Source organism: Bos taurus, chromosome 26 (assembly GCF_002263795.3).
Source record: "Bos taurus isolate L1 Dominette 01449 registration number 42190680 breed Hereford chromosome 26, ARS-UCD2.0, whole genome shotgun sequence".
Classification (NCBI taxonomy): Eukaryota; Metazoa; Chordata; class Mammalia; order Artiodactyla; family Bovidae; genus Bos; species Bos taurus.
In genome coordinates, this window is record NC_037353.1 from 12,182,674 (window position 1) to 12,199,788 (window position 17,115).

At 41.5% G+C, this 17,115-nt stretch overlaps 1 pseudogene; it reads right to left on the reverse strand.

Annotated features, from left to right (window-relative positions):
- Positions 1-8,406: 8,406 nt before the first annotated feature.
- Positions 8,407-10,058, reverse strand: LOC100141242 (protoporphyrinogen oxidase-like; annotated as a pseudogene).
- Positions 10,059-17,115: the final 7,057 nt, after the last annotated feature.

Genomic DNA, 17,115 nt, shown 5'->3' on the forward strand with positions numbered 1-17,115 from the left:
CTTTTGCCCTTCCTACAGATAAGATTGACTGATACAGCCAATCATAAAATTGCTGTTTTTGCCAGTACCCAACATAGAGCAAATTTTCACTTCCTTAGACCCTCCTAAAAATCACTCAACCAATACCCAAATCTTATAATAGGATCTTTCTGACACAATCTTACTGAGAGGCTCCACAGTTCCTTATGATGTGTGCTGTCACTCACTGCAGTGAGTAATAAACCCAACTTCAATTACACATATATCCCTGGTAGTGTTTGGCTGGAGGGCATTGACACTTGCCATCACCTATCTTCAAGGAAATCCAATTACCTATTGAAGTGAAACCACAATTTCTCAAACTGTTGAAACAGTTATGCCTACCACTTTGAAGTACAGAAAAGTTGATAGGAAGATGAAATACTGACTACTACCCCACATCAGAACTCTAAGTAATAATCTCCAATTTCACACAATTTCCTCATTGATCATGACCATAAACATAAAAATCACCTCCAATGGCATTTGTTTTTCATCTGAGCAGAATACAAGAACTATTTTTTTCATGGCCTGGGAGACAATGATGTAACTTGTACATCAACTAGTACTTGTACTAGTAACTTGTACATCCAACTAGTAAGCAGAATGCAAAGGGGCACTCAAACCCAGAACACTGTCTAAAACCAGAGTCCACACTTCATCACTGCGTCTGTCATCTTCAAAATGATCAATAGTTGTAGTACAGAAGAGAGAGGATGAACAGTCCAACCAGAAAACAGCATGTGTGAAAAGACGAATAAATCATCTCTCTGGGTTCCTGACATGGCAAATGTTTACATGTGGTTCAAGAGTAAGCTCCGGAGAAGGCAATGGCAACCCACTCCAGTACTCTTGCCTTGAAAATCCCGTGGACAGAGGGGCCTAGTGGGCTGCAGTCCATGGGGTCGCTAGGAGTCGGACACGACTGAGTGACTTCACTTTATTTTTTCACTTTCATGTATCGCAGAAGGAAATGGCAACCCACTCCAGTGTTCTTGCCTGGAGAATCCCAGGGACGGGAGAGCCTGGTGGGCTGCTGTCTCTGGGGTCGCACAGAGTCGGACACAACTGAAGCGACTTAGCAGCAGCAGCAAGAGTAAGCTCTGTGGAGGGAGATGTGGCAAGTGATAGCATTTGTGAGAGGAATAGTTAAATCCTAAGTATGGCTTGGAAAGGTTAGGCAGGGTCACATGTGTCAGATGACAACAACTTTGGATAGTATTTCATGGCCAACAGAGGTTTTAAGACGTGGATGGAGGCAAAGGTGTGCGATCATTAGAGCTAAGTTTCAAAATGATAACTGAACACAGTGAAAGATTAAAGAGGAGAAAGAACTAATGGCCTATGGGAAACACATTTTATGAAACACGTCTCAAAATTAACAACAAATGTAGGCATTTATTCTATATATAAATCTCTCCACATCCAGGTGAGATATCTTTGCTGTTATTTCAACACCCATGGGTTTTAAACAACCATACTAAGCTTTCATAGCTCAGGGAGTGATAATGCAGCTCAGTTAAATTATGAGTTCTAATTAGGGTTTAATTAGAAACAGAAAGCAGCTTGGTTGGAACCAGGCTTTTGATAGCTAGCAACAAAGCTTCATCTGCATCTTTGTTATAGAATTTTTTAAAAACCCTCTATGTGCTGAATTAAGGAAGATGGTGATTTTGAGTCTATTCTTCAAAGCCCATAGGCTCCATGAATCACCACTAGGCAATATTGGAGAGAAATACTACAGGAGAGCATTTGTGGTACTACAGAGCAGAAATACCACTGCATTTGTATTCCTGCTTCACTTCCCAAACCCTGTTGAAAACCTACACCCAGAAAACTAAGGTGACAGGTAATAGATTTCATCTTGATTAAATTTTATGCTATTGAGGAGGGCATGGCAACCTATTAAAGTATTCTTGCCTGGAGAATCCCATAGACAGATGAGCCTGATGGGCTACAGTCCATGGGGTCACAAAGAGTTGGACACAACTGAAGTGACTTAGCACAAACTTAATACTGATCAAAGGTTAGGGACTGAAGAGATTCTGAGAAGATGTGCCTTGGCACAACAAGGAAGACAATTTGGAAGAGATTTTGATAGATAAGCTACAGGGGTGAGTGGTGGCAACCGAGATAGTGACTTAACACCTGGAAGTATTCTCTCCAAGCAGAAGAAAAGAAATAAGAACAAGGATTCAGGGACTTCCTTGGTGGTGCAGTGGATAGGAATCCACCTACCAATGCAGGGCATAAGGGTTCGATTCCTGGTCCAGGAAGACCCCACATGCCACACAGCAGCTAAGCCTGTGTGCCACAATTACTGAGCCCATGTTCTACAACCCTCAAGACCCAATACTGAAGCCCATGAGCCTAGAGCCCATGCTCCTCAAGAGAAGCCAACACAATAGGAAGCCCACACACCACAATGAAGAATAGCTCCCACTCTCCACAACTAGAGAAAGCCCATGCAGAGCAATGAAGAACCAATGCAGCTAAAAATTAATGAATTTTTAAAAAAGAACAGGGATTCATCATAGCCTTATAGGAGTCAAACATAGCCTTATAAGCACTTGATACATTTGTTCTATCCAATATATCTTATAATTATTTTCTATACTCCCTTATATCTCATGATCTCTCTCCTAGTGGGTCAGAGGCATTCACATTGTCTCTAGAAGAATTAAATCCCTATGGCAAGATAACCAAGAAAAACAGTAAATATTGAGATTTTATTTTATTCCTAAAATAGGTTTTTCTATTAACAGAAGAAATAGTTGTGACAGTCTTAACTCACAAGAAGAGGGTTGGCTGAAGACTCTTAATGATCAAAGGGAAAGCTGTGAAAGAGACAGGAAATAACAATAGGTTGGAAAGACAATGGAAGACATTGATTCCCCAGACCAAATGAGGATGACCTGGACTGGGAAAGGTGGGGTGAGCTTCGAAGAGATTGTTTTAACCAAAACAGTGGCCTAGCGGAAAGAAGCAGATCTGGCAGCCTGCTGGCCTGGGAAGAAATACAGTAGTTCAAGTAATACATGCATAAAATACAGTCATTGAGAAGTGTAGTGGTCAATTGTTATTTTACAGGCTTGAAAATATGTTTCATGTTATGTCAGTTGAATTCAAATGTATGAAATGAGTGTTTTACTGGAGTATTCCAGAGTTGCAATGATATATGGAGACATAGGGGAGAGAAGGCCGGAGAAGGCAATGGCACCCCACTCCAGTTCTCTTGCCTGGAGAATCCCATGGACAGAGGAGCCTGGAAGGCTGTGGTCCATGGGGTCACTAGGAGTTGGATACGACTGAGCGACTTCAGTTTCACTTTTCACTTTCATGCATCGGAGAAGGAAATGGCAACCCACTCCAGTGTTCTTGCCTGGAGAATCCCAGGGATGGGGGAGCCTGGTGGGCTGCCATCTATGGGGTCGCACAGAGTCGGACACGACTGAAGCAACTTAGCAGCAGCAGCAGCAGGGGAGAGAAGGCAGAAGGGTCTATTCCGGATTCAACTTTAAGAGTTGCTTGTGCAACCAACTTAGTTGGCATTTGGCTACGTGAACAGAGATTCAAAGCACCCCTCCAGTTTGCCTTCCCTAACCCAACTTACATAGCAACTCTACTCATGCTGATAATGTTATAATGAGCTTTGGAAAAAGAGCATAATAATAGAGTAGAATCATAAGGTGAAGAGATTAACTGGTTACTCAAAGGGAAACCTTTGGGTGTTGAGATCATCTTGGACACACAGTTGTTGTTCAGTCACTCAGTCGTGTCTGACTCTTTGCGACCCCATGGACTGCAGCATGCCAGGCCTCCCTGTCCTTCACCATCTCCCAGAGATTGCTTAAACTCATGTCCATTGAGTCGGTGATGCCATCCAACCATCTCATCCTCTGTCGTCCCCTTCTCCTCCTGCCTTCAGTCTTTCCTAGCATCAGGGTCTTTCCTAATGAGTCAGCTCTTTGCATCAGGTAGCCAAAGTATTGGAGCTTCAGCTTCAGCATCAGTCCTTCCAATGAATATTCAGGACTGATTTCCTTTAGGATTGGCTGGTTGGATCTCCTTGCAGTCCAAGGGACTCTCAAGAGTCATCTCCAACACCACTGTTCAAAAGCATCAATTCTTTGGCTCTCAGCCTTCTTTGTGGTCCAATTCTCAATCATATATGACCACCGGAAAAACCATAGCTTCGACTAGATGAAACTTTGTTGCCAAAGTAATGTCTCTTCTTTTTAATATGCCAGCTGGGTTTGTCATGGCTTTTCATCCAAGAAGCAAGTGTCTTTTAATTTCATGGCTGCAGTCACCATCTCCAATGATTTTGGAGCCCAAGAAAATAAAGTCTATCACTGTTTCCATTGCTTCTCCATCTATTGGCCATGAAGTAATGGGACCAGATGCAATCATCTTTGTTTTCTCATTCTTTGTTTTTTGACTATTGAGTTTGAAGCCAGCTTTTTCACTCTCCTCTTTCACCTTCATCAAGAGGCTCTTTAGTTCATCTTAGTTTTCTGCCATAAAGGTGGCATCATCTGCATATCTGAGGTTATTGATGTTTCTCCGGGCAACCTAGAGAACTCCAGTTTATACTTCATCCAGCCCAACATTTCACATGATGTACTCTGCATATAAGTTAAATAAGCAGGGTGACAATAGACAGCCTTGATGTACTCCTTTCCCAATTTGGAACCAGTCCATTGTTTCCTGTCCAGTTCTCATGTTTGCTTCTTGACCTGCATACAAGTTTCTCAGGAGGCAGGTCAGGTGGTCTGGTATTCCCATCTCTTTCAGAATTTTCCACAGTTTGTTGTGATGCACACAGTCAAAGGCTTTAGCGTAGTCAATGAAGAAGTAGATGTTTTTCTGGAATTTTCTTGGTTTTTCTATGATCCAACAGATGTTGGCGATTTGATCTCTGGTTCCTCTGGCTTTTCTAAATCCAGCTTGTGCATCTGGAAGTTCTCAGTTCATGTACTGTGGAAGCTTAGCTTGGAGAATTTTGAGCATTACTTTGCTAGCATGTGAAATGAGTGCAATTGTGTTGTAGTTTGAGTGCAATTACTCCCTCTAGCATGGTCACAATCAGGACAAGAAAAAGGAAATGTCAACTTATGATTTCATTGTATTCCCTTTCTTTCTGTTGGCATTATTGCTTGGAAAGAAATTCCAGAGCTGATGTTATACATTGTAATTACCGTCTAGCATCCATATGGATTTTTTAAAGGACATTGTAACACACCAGAATGGATAAAAGATAACTTTTAAATTTTACCTTCATGAAAAATTTACTGAATATTTTATTTATCACCAGTGGTGAGAATGTTGTCTTACATTTTCTGCAGAGGTATTTTGGGGAATACCCTCAAAAGATACAGCTGTAATAAAGTGAGGAAAGCGACTCTGGGTCAAAGATGAAGTTGACCTACAATGCGGTTGCAACTGAATCTCATTCAATCCTACAAGGAACTCTGGACTTGGAATGACCCTTCACAGTTATCCCAAATTGAGCCTCGGGGCTGAGTCTTCATATCCTTCTTCGTCATAGACCACAGGCCATGGCCTCCAGGGAGGGTAACCTTGGATGAGACAGTTCCCAAAAGCTCAGGGCAATTCTAGTGGAAGGCATAGCAATGATCTATTGGAAGCAAATATTTCCAGCACTGGAGGATAAGTGATAATGAGAGGAGCTGGCCAAGAATCTCAATATACATTACAAGCTTCACATGAAGTACAGTCAGAGTATTACCATGAGAAACTACTATCTAGGCAATGCTTCAATCCTAGCTCTTAGAAAGACCCCATGAATGCCGGCAGGGTCCCCCCATCAGTGCTCCACCAGCCTACCAGCTTTCATTTACAAACCGCAGTCCCTAACTGTGAGCTACTAGAGAAATTTGGGTCTGCCTGAAAAGCGATGGATGACCGCAGTGGGGGGCAAAAATACCTACATCTGTTTGTCTAGCTATCCAATCTGGAGACCATGAAAGGGAGTAAGAGGAGTGGGAGATTTATTACTTTTATTTTCCTTAGGATTTCATGTGCAAGTAAATGTAAGCCACCAAGTAAGTAAATGACAACTAACCCCAGAATTCTTGCCTGGGAATCCCCATGGACAGAGGAGCCTGGCGGGCTACAGAACATGGGGTCACAAAGAGTCAGACACGACTGAGTGACTAAGCACAGCACAATACATGCATACATATAGGAACATATTTGTATATGTATGACGTTATAAAGTTTCTCTTAAGCTGTTTTTCTTTAACCTTAGTGTTGTCTTTTAATACCCAGGGCTTCCCTGGTGTCTCAGATGGTAAAGAATATGCCTGCAATGCAGGTTCAATCCCTGGGTTGGCAAGAACCCCTGGTGCAAGGAATGGCTACCCACTCCAGTATTCTCTATGGACAGAGGTGGCTGGTAGGCTATGGTTCATGGGGTCGCAAAGAGTCAGACACCAACTGAGTGACTAACATTTTAACACCTCTAATGTCTTTTGTGGATGAAATGCTAATTTTTCACTTAGAAATTATTTCCATTTAATTTTCTTCTTTTGGTTTAGTTCAAGGTAAATTCAGTATTTTTTTTTTTTTTTTGAGTATAGATTGATGCCTTTTTTCTTAAATTGCTTCTTGCTATTGATCTAGTCATGCTCCTCAATCTGAGTACATCCAGACAAGAGATACTAACAATGTGTGGATATCACTGAATATAATTCTGTGTTGCAAACACAGAAAACAGACTTATGGACATGGCTTGTTGGAGAGGAAGGAGAAGGTGGGATATATAGAGAGAGTAACATGGAAACAAAACATACTTTACTGTATGTAAACTAGATAGCCAATGGGAATTTGCTGTATGACTCAGGGAACTCAACCCAGGTAACAATCTACAGGGGTGGGATGGGGAGGAGGTGGGAGAGATCTTCAAGTGGGAGGGCACATGGGTAAACATACGGCCGATTCATGTTCATGTTCAGTAGAAACCAACACAATACTGTAAAGCAATTATCCTTCAATTAAAAATAAATAAATTGTAAAAAATCAAACAAAAAAATACACTTCTGTGTTGGGATTTTAAATGATATTTTATTTATCCCATATTTTTCTATTACTTGAATTTTAAATAAATTTCATTTTTTATAAGGGTTTCCCAGGTGGTTCAGTGGTAAAGAATCTGCCTGCCAAGCAGGAGTCACAAGAGATGCAGTCCCTGGATTGGGAAGATCCCCTGGAGAAGGGAATGGCAACCTACTCCAGTATTTTTGCCTGGAAAATTCCATGGACAGAGGAACCTGTTGGGTTATAGCCCATGGGGTCACAAAGAGTTGTACATGACTGAGCATCAGCACTGACCTGGCTTTGGCTACCTCTTGAACATCATCTCTCCCTAATGGGGCAGGGTTATTGCAAAGGAATAGTGTAAGAAAAGAAAGGGAGAATAAAGGAGAAGCCATCCAGCAACTAGAAGAGTGCTCTGAGGAGCTGTATGAAATGGGGGGTTATAATAGGCAGCAGGAGGGTGGGGCAAGAAGGTTTCTTTTCTTAATCAAACTAAGATAAATGATAACATTACAATTTAAGGAGAAAATACAGGAGGAGGAACATGGAGCTCCATTAAGCTTTATTTCAGTATAGATAATCTTTTTATTCCCATTTCATTACTTCAACTTCAAATTGATGAAATGAAAACCATGAAGAGAGACAGTCCTGTGTCTCGTCCAAGAGAACTGAAAATTGAAATGATCAGAAGCATGGGACTGTGAGGTGGTTTTTTTACTTTCATTTCTTAAAATATAGTCTTAATTTGTATATTTCCTCAAAATAAGTCTCCTGGAGGAAATATAAAATATGGATGTGAAAGTGAAACAATTCAAATGAGCCCCCTACTGGGATCACACTTAAAATCAAGGATTAAGGAACTAACAAAAAAAAGAGCAAATTTTAATTTAATGAATAGGGTAAAGGTTACTTTCCTTCATGTTTCTTACTCTGCTTTTGGAATTTGTTTTTTTTTTTAATTACAGAAAAGAAAAAAGTTTGGAAAAGTACAGGAAGATGCATATGAAGAATAATGATCATTCATAATTTCATTTCCCAGAGGCAGCTACCATTAACATTTTAAATTTCAGGGTTTTTTCCTAAGCATTTTTATTGGCATCTGGAATCAAATAATAAATACATATATGTATATATATTGTTTTCTCTACGTAACATGATATTTAAAAGTTCTTACAAACTTTTATACAAATAGATGATTGAAGAAATCATAAAATGTAAATTAAACTCATCCTGCCACCTAGATATACACAATTTTTGTTCTGTGTACTTCCAAGGAAATGGCAACCCACTCCAGTATCCTTGCCTGGAGAATCCCAGGGATGGGGGAGCCTGGTGGGCTGCCATCTATGGGGTCGCACAGAGTCGGACACGACTGAAGCGACTTAGCAGCAGCAGCAGCAGCAGCAGTACTTCCAAGCTTTCTTTTTTTCAAGCTTTAGCAACTTTTATTTTCATAGGTGAGAGAATCCCTGCCACCAGGGGCAAGAAGTGGGAGCTGAGGACCAACTGTTAGGTTCTGTGCCCAAGACACAGGCTGCTGCCTGAAGCCTACTCTCCATACAATCATTGACAGCAAGGCCCTCATAGGAGGCTCCGGCCAGAGTCAAAGGCAGCTTCTGAGCAGCCAGGAATTGGGTAGCTGACTCCAATTTTTGCCAGTGGCCTAATGTATACTGGGGGATAGAGTTCTGGTGTAGATGGACCAAGCAGTGACTTGGTAGCTCATTCAGTCCTACTTGAGTCGCAGTAGCTTTCTCTGCCTCCTGTTGGAACAGTTCCTGAGATAAGACAGCCCCTGGCTTCTAGTGTCTGTAACCGGGAACCTCCCAACATCACAGTCACTCTGAGGCCAGGGGGGCTTCCATCCTGCTCAGGGAAAGCAATGGAGTCATACACAATTTCCAGGATGACTGGGTCTTCTGAGGATGGCACCAAGTGTCCAAATCCCTGGACAGGTAGACGAGCTCCTTGGTACTGCAGATTTGCCACAGTCACAGACACAGCAGTGATGGTACTCAGGGCACAGGCCAGAGGGGCAGCCTCAGCAGAGAGCAGCTTGCTGAGCACTGAAGCTGGAATGACACGAATAATGTGGTCCGCCTCCAGGCTGCTGTCCCCTAGAGACACCTTCCAGCGCCTTCTGCCTGGAGACTGAGCCCACAGACAGGCTGGCCTTGGAGAACACTGACGCCCCTACTAGTCAGGTGGGTGTTAATGGCCTGGGGCATTGTCTCCAGCCCTCCATGGAGTGACTACTGGCATCATGATGCACTCAGCCTGAGCTTGGCGAATAAGTGCTGAACCCAGCTGTGGGCCCCACCCTGCCCCCAGCAGCGGCCCCAGTAATATGGAACGATGGGTTTGCTCAGCTTGGAAGAGACTGGGAAACAGGACCTGATGCTGAGCTAATGCTGTGAGCTCAAACACTCCACTGCAAAAGATGTCACCTTAGAAGCAAGGCACGCTGGGCAAGACTGTGTACAGTCTCATCAGGGTCTTTTCCACTAGGGGTGGTCAAATCCCTCAGTCCAGCCCAGAACAGAAGTTTGGAGAAGGGAGGTGAAGGTCAGAGGAGCCCCGTGATGCCAGAGGGCAAGGCAGGTAGAGCACCACCTACATACAGGAACCTGCTCTGGGCACCTGGATGGCCTCCCAGGACAGGCAACACTTCTGAGTTCAAGCCAAGCTCAGAAACCAGGAGCAGGGTCCAGACTCCCAGGGCTGCCCCCCGGCCAAATTCCTTGAGGTCCAAGTTCAAAAATAACACCATCTGGCCCTCATACTGAGCGGATCCAGCCTCCCAGGCGCTCGCTGCCCTCCACCCAGACCACCTGGCAGGGACAGGGGGCCCGGATCAGGTAGTAACTGGCAGCCAAGCCGCTGACCTTCTGACCAGCACAACTACAGTCCAGCCCATGAAGAAACCTGTGGGTGAAGAGGCACCACGAGGGGAACGAGAAAAATGAGGTCTCAGCGCATCACCCCACTGGCGTTCCTGGGGGACAGGGGAGGTGGATAAGGGCCACACCCACGCTATCTGCTCGTGCAGGGCTCGGGGATCCGCTTTCCCTCCCACTCCTCTCAATCTTTTTTTAATAGTAAAATTAAACAAAACCTTCTGACCAGTTTCTTAACAATAGATCATAACCAAACCAGGTATCTGTAATTTCCTGTTATTAAAAAAACAAAATGTTTAAGGCACATCCTTGCTTATATTTCCTCAGGAGAAACATCTAGAGGTGAAATGCTTGCATCAAACTGTAGTAACATTTTTAATACTATTTCCAAGACTTCTGAAAGGCTGTACAAACACGTAGTCTTACTGAAAGTACCTAAGAATGTTTGTTTCACAAGTGGCAATTTTGAATATTTCTATTAAGCTTAGTTTTGTAATTTAATAGGAAAAAGCCTTTATTGTCTTAAATTGCATGCCTTTGATTACTATCAAGGCTAAGTATTTTCACAGAATTACTATATTTTCTTCTATTTCTAGACTTTACATATTTTTATTGATATGCTTATTCATTATAACCATTTAAAATGTGAGTCAACATTACTTCTTTATCATTTATGTTTTTAATATAATCATTTTTCTCATCTAATTGAATTGGCTAATATTAAAGAATAAAGGTAAATAGTAATTAATACCAGAAGCTTTTTTTCACTTTTTCATACAGTTCATGGGGTTCTCAAGGCAAGAATACTGAAGTGGTTTGCCATTGCCTTCTCCAGTGAACCACATTCTAGCAGTCATGTATGGATGTGAGAGCTGGACCATAAAGAAAGCCGAATGCCAAAGAATTGATGCTTTTGAACTGTGGTGCCGGATAAGACTCTTGAGAGTCCCTTGGACTGCAAGGAGATCCAACCAGTCAATCATAAAGGAGATAAGTCCTGAATATTCATTGGAAGGAGTGATGCTGAAGCTGAAATTCCAATTCTTTGGCTACCTGACTCAAAGAGCTGACTCATTAGGAAAGACCCTGATGCTGGGACAGACTGAAGGGGATGACAGAGGATGAGATGGCTGGATGACATCACCAACTCAATGGACATGAGTTTGAGCAAGCTTCCAGAGTTGGTGATGGACAGGGAAGACTAATGTGCTGCAGTCCATGGGGTCACAAAGAGTCAGTCATGACTGAGCAACTGAACTGAACTGAACAGAAGCTTTGCTCTTATAGTGGTTTTAATGAGACGAAATCTAGTCTTTCAACAACTAAACATGCCTGATAGCTTGAGATTATTTTTTACATATCAATTTCATCTAATCTTATTTCACTAAATTTATCTTTTTTAAATCAGGATGTGTTTCAAATTTCAAATGCCTTTTTAGCATTTATCAATATATTTTTTATTGATAATGTAAAAAGTAATTAACTACTTTTTCTAGTATTGAATCTCACTGCATTCTTGAAATTCATCCTCCTTGACACCTAATATTTGAGTCTGTTCAATCTGTTATGTCCTCATTTTCAAAAATACCAGTTGTGCATATTTCAGACCTCCCTTATTTACCTTTTGTGTCTATAATAAATGACAGAATGACCCCTGTTTCCAAGGCAAACCATTCAATATCACAGTAATCCAAATCTATGCCCCAAACACTAATGTCAAAGAAGCTGAAGTTGAATGCTTCTATGAAGACCTATAAGACCCTCCAGAACTAACACCCCCAAAAAATGTCCTTTTCATCATAGGGGACTGGAATGCAAAAGTAGGAAGTTAAGAGATACCTGGAGTAACAGGGAAGTTTGGCCTTGGGGTACAAAGTGAAGCAGGGCAAAGGATAACAGAGTTTTGCCAAGAGAACGCACTGGTCATAGCAAATACCCTCTTCCAACAACACAAGAGAAGACTCTACACATGGACATCATCAGATAGTCAATACCAAAATTTGATTGATTATTTTCTTTGAGCCTAAGATGGACAAGCTATATATTGTCAGCAAAAATAAGACCAGGAGCTGACTGTGGCTCAGATCGTGAACTCCTATCGCAAAATCCAGACTTAAACTGAAGTAGGAAAAACCACTAGATCATTCAGGCGTAATCTAAATCAACTCCCTTATGATTATACAGTGGAAGTGGCAAATTCAAGGGATTAGATCTGACAGACAGAGTGCCTGAAGAACTATGGATGGAAGCTTGTAACATCATACAGGAGGCAGTGACCAAAATCAGCACCAAGAAAAAGAAATGCAAAAGGCAAAATGGTTGTCTGAGGAGTCCTTACAAAAGCTGAGAATAGGAGAGAAACAAAAGCAATGAAGAAAAGGAAAGGTACAACCACCTAAACACATCTAAATGCAGAGTTCCAAAGAATAGCAAGGAGAAATATGAAAACCTTTCTAAGTGATCAATGCAAAGAAATAGAGAAAAACAACACAATGGGAAAGACTAGAGATCTCTTCAAGAAAATTAGAGGAAGGAAATGGCAACCCACTCCAGTGTTCTTGCCTGGAGAATCCCAGGGACGGGGGAGCCTGGTGGGCCACCATCTCTGGGGTCACACAGAGTCGGACACGACTGAAGTGACTTACCAGTAGCATATGGGAACATTTCAGGCTTCCCTTGTGGCTCAGCTGGTAAAGAATACACCTGCAATGTGGGAGACCTGGGTTCGATCCCTGGGTTGGGATGATCCCCTGGAGAAGGGAATGATACCCACTCTAGTTATCTGGACTGAAGAATTCCATGGCAGAATAATCCATAGGGTCACAGAGTTGGACATGACTGAACGACTTTCACTTCATTTCACTTCAAGGGAACATTCATGCAAAGATGGGCCCAAGAAGAGACAGAAACAGTATGGACCTACAGAAACAGAAGAGATTAAGAAGAAGTGGTAAGAGTACACAGGAGAACTATACAAAAAAAATAATATATCTTAATGGCCCAGATATCCATGATGGTGTGATCATCACTTAGAGCCAGACATCTTGGAGTGCAAAGTGGGCCTTAGGAAGTATCACTACAAACAAAGATAGTGGAGGTGATGGAATTTCAGCTGAGCTATTTCAGATCCTAAAATATGATGCTGTGAACGTTCCGTACTCAATATGCCACAAATCTGGAAGACTCAGCAGTGATCACAGGACTGGAAAAGGTCAGATTTCATTCCAATCCCAAAGAAGGGAAATGCCTAAGAATGTTCAAACTAACACACAATTTCACTCATTTCACATGCTAGCAAAGTAATGCTCAAAATTCTCCAAGCTAAGTTTCCAGAGTAAGTGAACCAAAAACTTCCAGATCTTCAAGGCGGATTTAGAAAAGGCAGGGGAACCAGATATCTAATTGCTAACATCTGTTTGATCATAGAAAAAGCAAGAGAATTACAGAAAAACATCTTCTGCTTCATTGACTATGCTAAAGCCTTTGACTGTGTGGATCACAACCAGCTGTGGAAAATTCTTAAAGAGATGGGAATACCAGACCACCTGACCTGCCTCCTGAGAAATTTGTATGCAGGTCAAGAAGCAAACATTAGAACCTGACATGGAACAATAGACTGGTTCCAAATTGGGAAAGGAGTATGTCAAGGCTGCACACTGTCACCCTGCTTATTTAACTTGTATCAGAGTACATCATGAGAAATGCCAGGCTGGATGAATCACTAGCTAGAATCAAGATTGCCCAGAGAAACATCAATAACCTCAGATATGCAGATGACACCACCCTTATGGCAGAAAGCAAAGAGGAACTAAAGAGCCTCTTGATGAAGGTGAAAGAAGAGAGTGAAAAAACTGGCTTGAAACTCAACTTTCAAAAAATGAAAATCTTGGCATCTGGTCCCATCACTTCATGGCAAATAGATGGGGAAACAATGGAAACAGTGAGAGACTTTATTTTGGGAGGGCTCCAAAATCACTGCAGATGTTGACTGCAACCATGAAATTAGACACTTGCTTCTTGGAAGAAAAGCTATGAGAAACCTAGACAGCATATTAAAAAGCAGAGACATCACTTTGCTGACAAAGGTCCATGCAGTCAAAGCTGTGGTTTTTCCAGCAGTCATGTATGGATGTGAGTTGGACCATAAAGAAGACTGAAAGTGAAAGTTGCTCGGTCCTGTCCAAGTCTTTGTGACCCCATGGACTATTCTCTAGGCCACAATACTGGAGTAAGTAGCCTTTCCCTTCGCAGGGGATCTTCCCAACCCAGGGATTGACCCCAGGTCTCCCACATTGTAGGCAGTATCTTTACCATCTGAGCCACAGGGAAGACCAAGAATACTGGAGTGGGTAGCCTATCCTTTCCCCTGGGGATCTTCCTCACCCAGGAATTGAACCAGGGTCTCCTGCATTGAAGGCAGATTCTTTACCAGCTGAACTATAAGGGAAGCCCTAAAGAAAGCTGAGCACTGAAGAGCTGATGCTCTTGAACTGTTGTGTTGGAGAAGACTCTTGAGAGTCCCATGGACTGCAAGGAAATCAAACCAGTCAACCCTAAAAAAAAATAAATGCTGAATATTCATTGGAAACGATGATGCTGAAGCTGAAGCTCCAATACTTTGGCCATCTGATGCAAAGAACTGACTCATTGGAAAAGACCCTGATGCTGGGAAAGATTGATGGCAGGAGGAGAAGGGGAACACAGAGGGTGAGAAGTTTGGATGACATCACCAACTCAATGGACATGAGTTTGAGCAAGCCCCAGGAGATAGTGAAGGACAGGGAAGCCTGGTGTGCTGCAGTCCATGGGGTCACAAAGAGTCAGACACAACTGAGCAACCGAACAATAACAACAAATCTTTAATAAACCTTTATTCTTATTGCTGCATTTCAGATGATCTTCCAAGCCATCCATTCTATCTTTGCTTGAGTTTGTTATTTCTCTACCTTTTGTTACTTTCATTCTGTAATGTGTAAGGTTTCTTTTCTATTCCTTCTGAGCTTTTCCAACTGGCTTTTCAGATTATCCTGTTATCATATAATCATCTGAGCTTTTCTTATTTTTAGAATGACATTATCTATACTTTATTGGATAACAAAAAAGCGAGAATTACTAGAGTGAACCCTTCCTATCTTTCTTCAGGCAATTCATTTTACAACATATATCATTGATTTCCTTTTAATACTTTTACCCAATTTTGTATAATTTATCTGCTAGATTTCAGATGAAGAACATTCTATGGAAGAATACGATGTGACCTGGCAATCTGCAGTTTCCCCTTTGATCTCCTTTACCTTCTCACTATCTTATTGACCTAGGGAAAAGTATAATAGAAATGGAAGGAAGGAGAAGGCAAGTCACAGAGGGTTATAATGAAAAATACAGACTCTGGAACTTCCCAGGTGGTGCTAGTGATAAAAAAAAAAAAAAAAAAATGCCTGTCAATGCAGGAGACAGAGGAAACACAGTTTCAACTCCTGGATCAGGCAGATTCCCTGGAGAAGGGCATGGCAACCCACCCAGTATTCTTGCCTGGAGAATCCCATGGATGATGGACCCTCGCGGGCTACAGTTCATAGGGTCACAGAGACTCAAACACAACTGAAGGAACTTAGCAGGCATGCTACTTACTAGCTCAAGGTTCGGTAACTAGTATTTTTACTTCTGTATCTTTTTTTTTTCATCTGTAAAATGGGGATAGTAATAACTCTTTGATAGGTTATGAAAATTTAGCAAGATAACATTTAGTCTCGAGTAGCACCTCTCACATACTAATTGTTGTATAAAGGTTAACATTATTAACTATTATATGGCCCTGTAACCTCTCTGATGCAATCTGTAACTGCAACTTTCCTTTTCTTGGGTTCCTCTACCCTACCCCAGGTACCTACTTCAACTAGGAGGGCTGTTCAGAGAAAGTAGAAATGCCTGGAAATGCCATAATAAGGTATATTGTTCAGCTGTACTTCCTTGCATTTTTGTGGTTTTGAACCAAGTCTCTACAGGGACAGTCCACATCTCCCATAAGAGTTCCATTCCTTATTTTGCAGGTCAAGAGTACCTCTCAGCTCTCAGCAAAATCTGGCCAGTGCTTTATAATTTGAGGTTGTTGTAGACATTATCCCTTCTTTTATTGTGATGATGTAGATGATGACTTATGTTCTTCCTACCATTTCTATCAGTTATTAAGAAAATGATGAGAATATACATGCCTTAACTCGAAGATTTCTAACAGAAATCTGGAATAGTTTTTTTTTTTTTTTTTATGGAGATTTTTTTCTTTATTGAGAAATAGCTTAAGAATGATCTGAAAGAACTCACATGTGAGGTACTCCAGGCTGAAACCTAATAGTGAATCCTTAAAATCTAGAGTGATCATTACTTATATTTGCTACTTAAGGTTTTTAGTAGCTGGTATTTTCAAAATTTCACTTCGCATTTTTTTATCACTTCTATGTTTAATTGCTTTAATATTTCTGTTCTATCCCTTCATTCAAACACTCTGTATGGGTGGTCTCTCCATTATTTGCATTGCCAGGATTTGAGATATTTACTGGTCTTTCCAAAAAGCCTACTCGTGGCTTTATTTTTATGCTTTTATCCTATATTTGATTCTATCTCTTATTTTCCTTAGCTTAATTTCTAGTTTGTCTAGAGTTTTTAATAGAATACCTGGTCTATTTTTATTCTTTGTTGTTAATAAACCATTTGCAGTGAATCATTTTACTCTGAATATAGCTTGGTGATTCTACATTATTTTGTTTGCATAATTAAGGACAATGAAATATTCTATGAAAAGACTAAACATTAACTATTCTCAGTTTTTGCTTATAGGTTAGTTCAATTTTTGGTTGATTATAATAATTCTATTTTGTTAAAAACACTTTCCATGGGTATAGAAAGTGAAAGTGAAGTCGCTCAGTCATGTCCGACTCTTTGTGACCCCATGGACTGTAGCCTACCAGGCTCCTCTGTCCATGGGATTCTCCAGGCAATAGTCCTGGAGTGGATTGCCATTTCCTTCTCCAGGGGATCTTCCCAACCCAGGGCTTGAACCTGGGTCTCCCGAAATGTAGACAGACGCTTTACCATCTGAGCCACCAGGGAAGCCTTCATGGGTATGTGTGTGTGTGTGTGT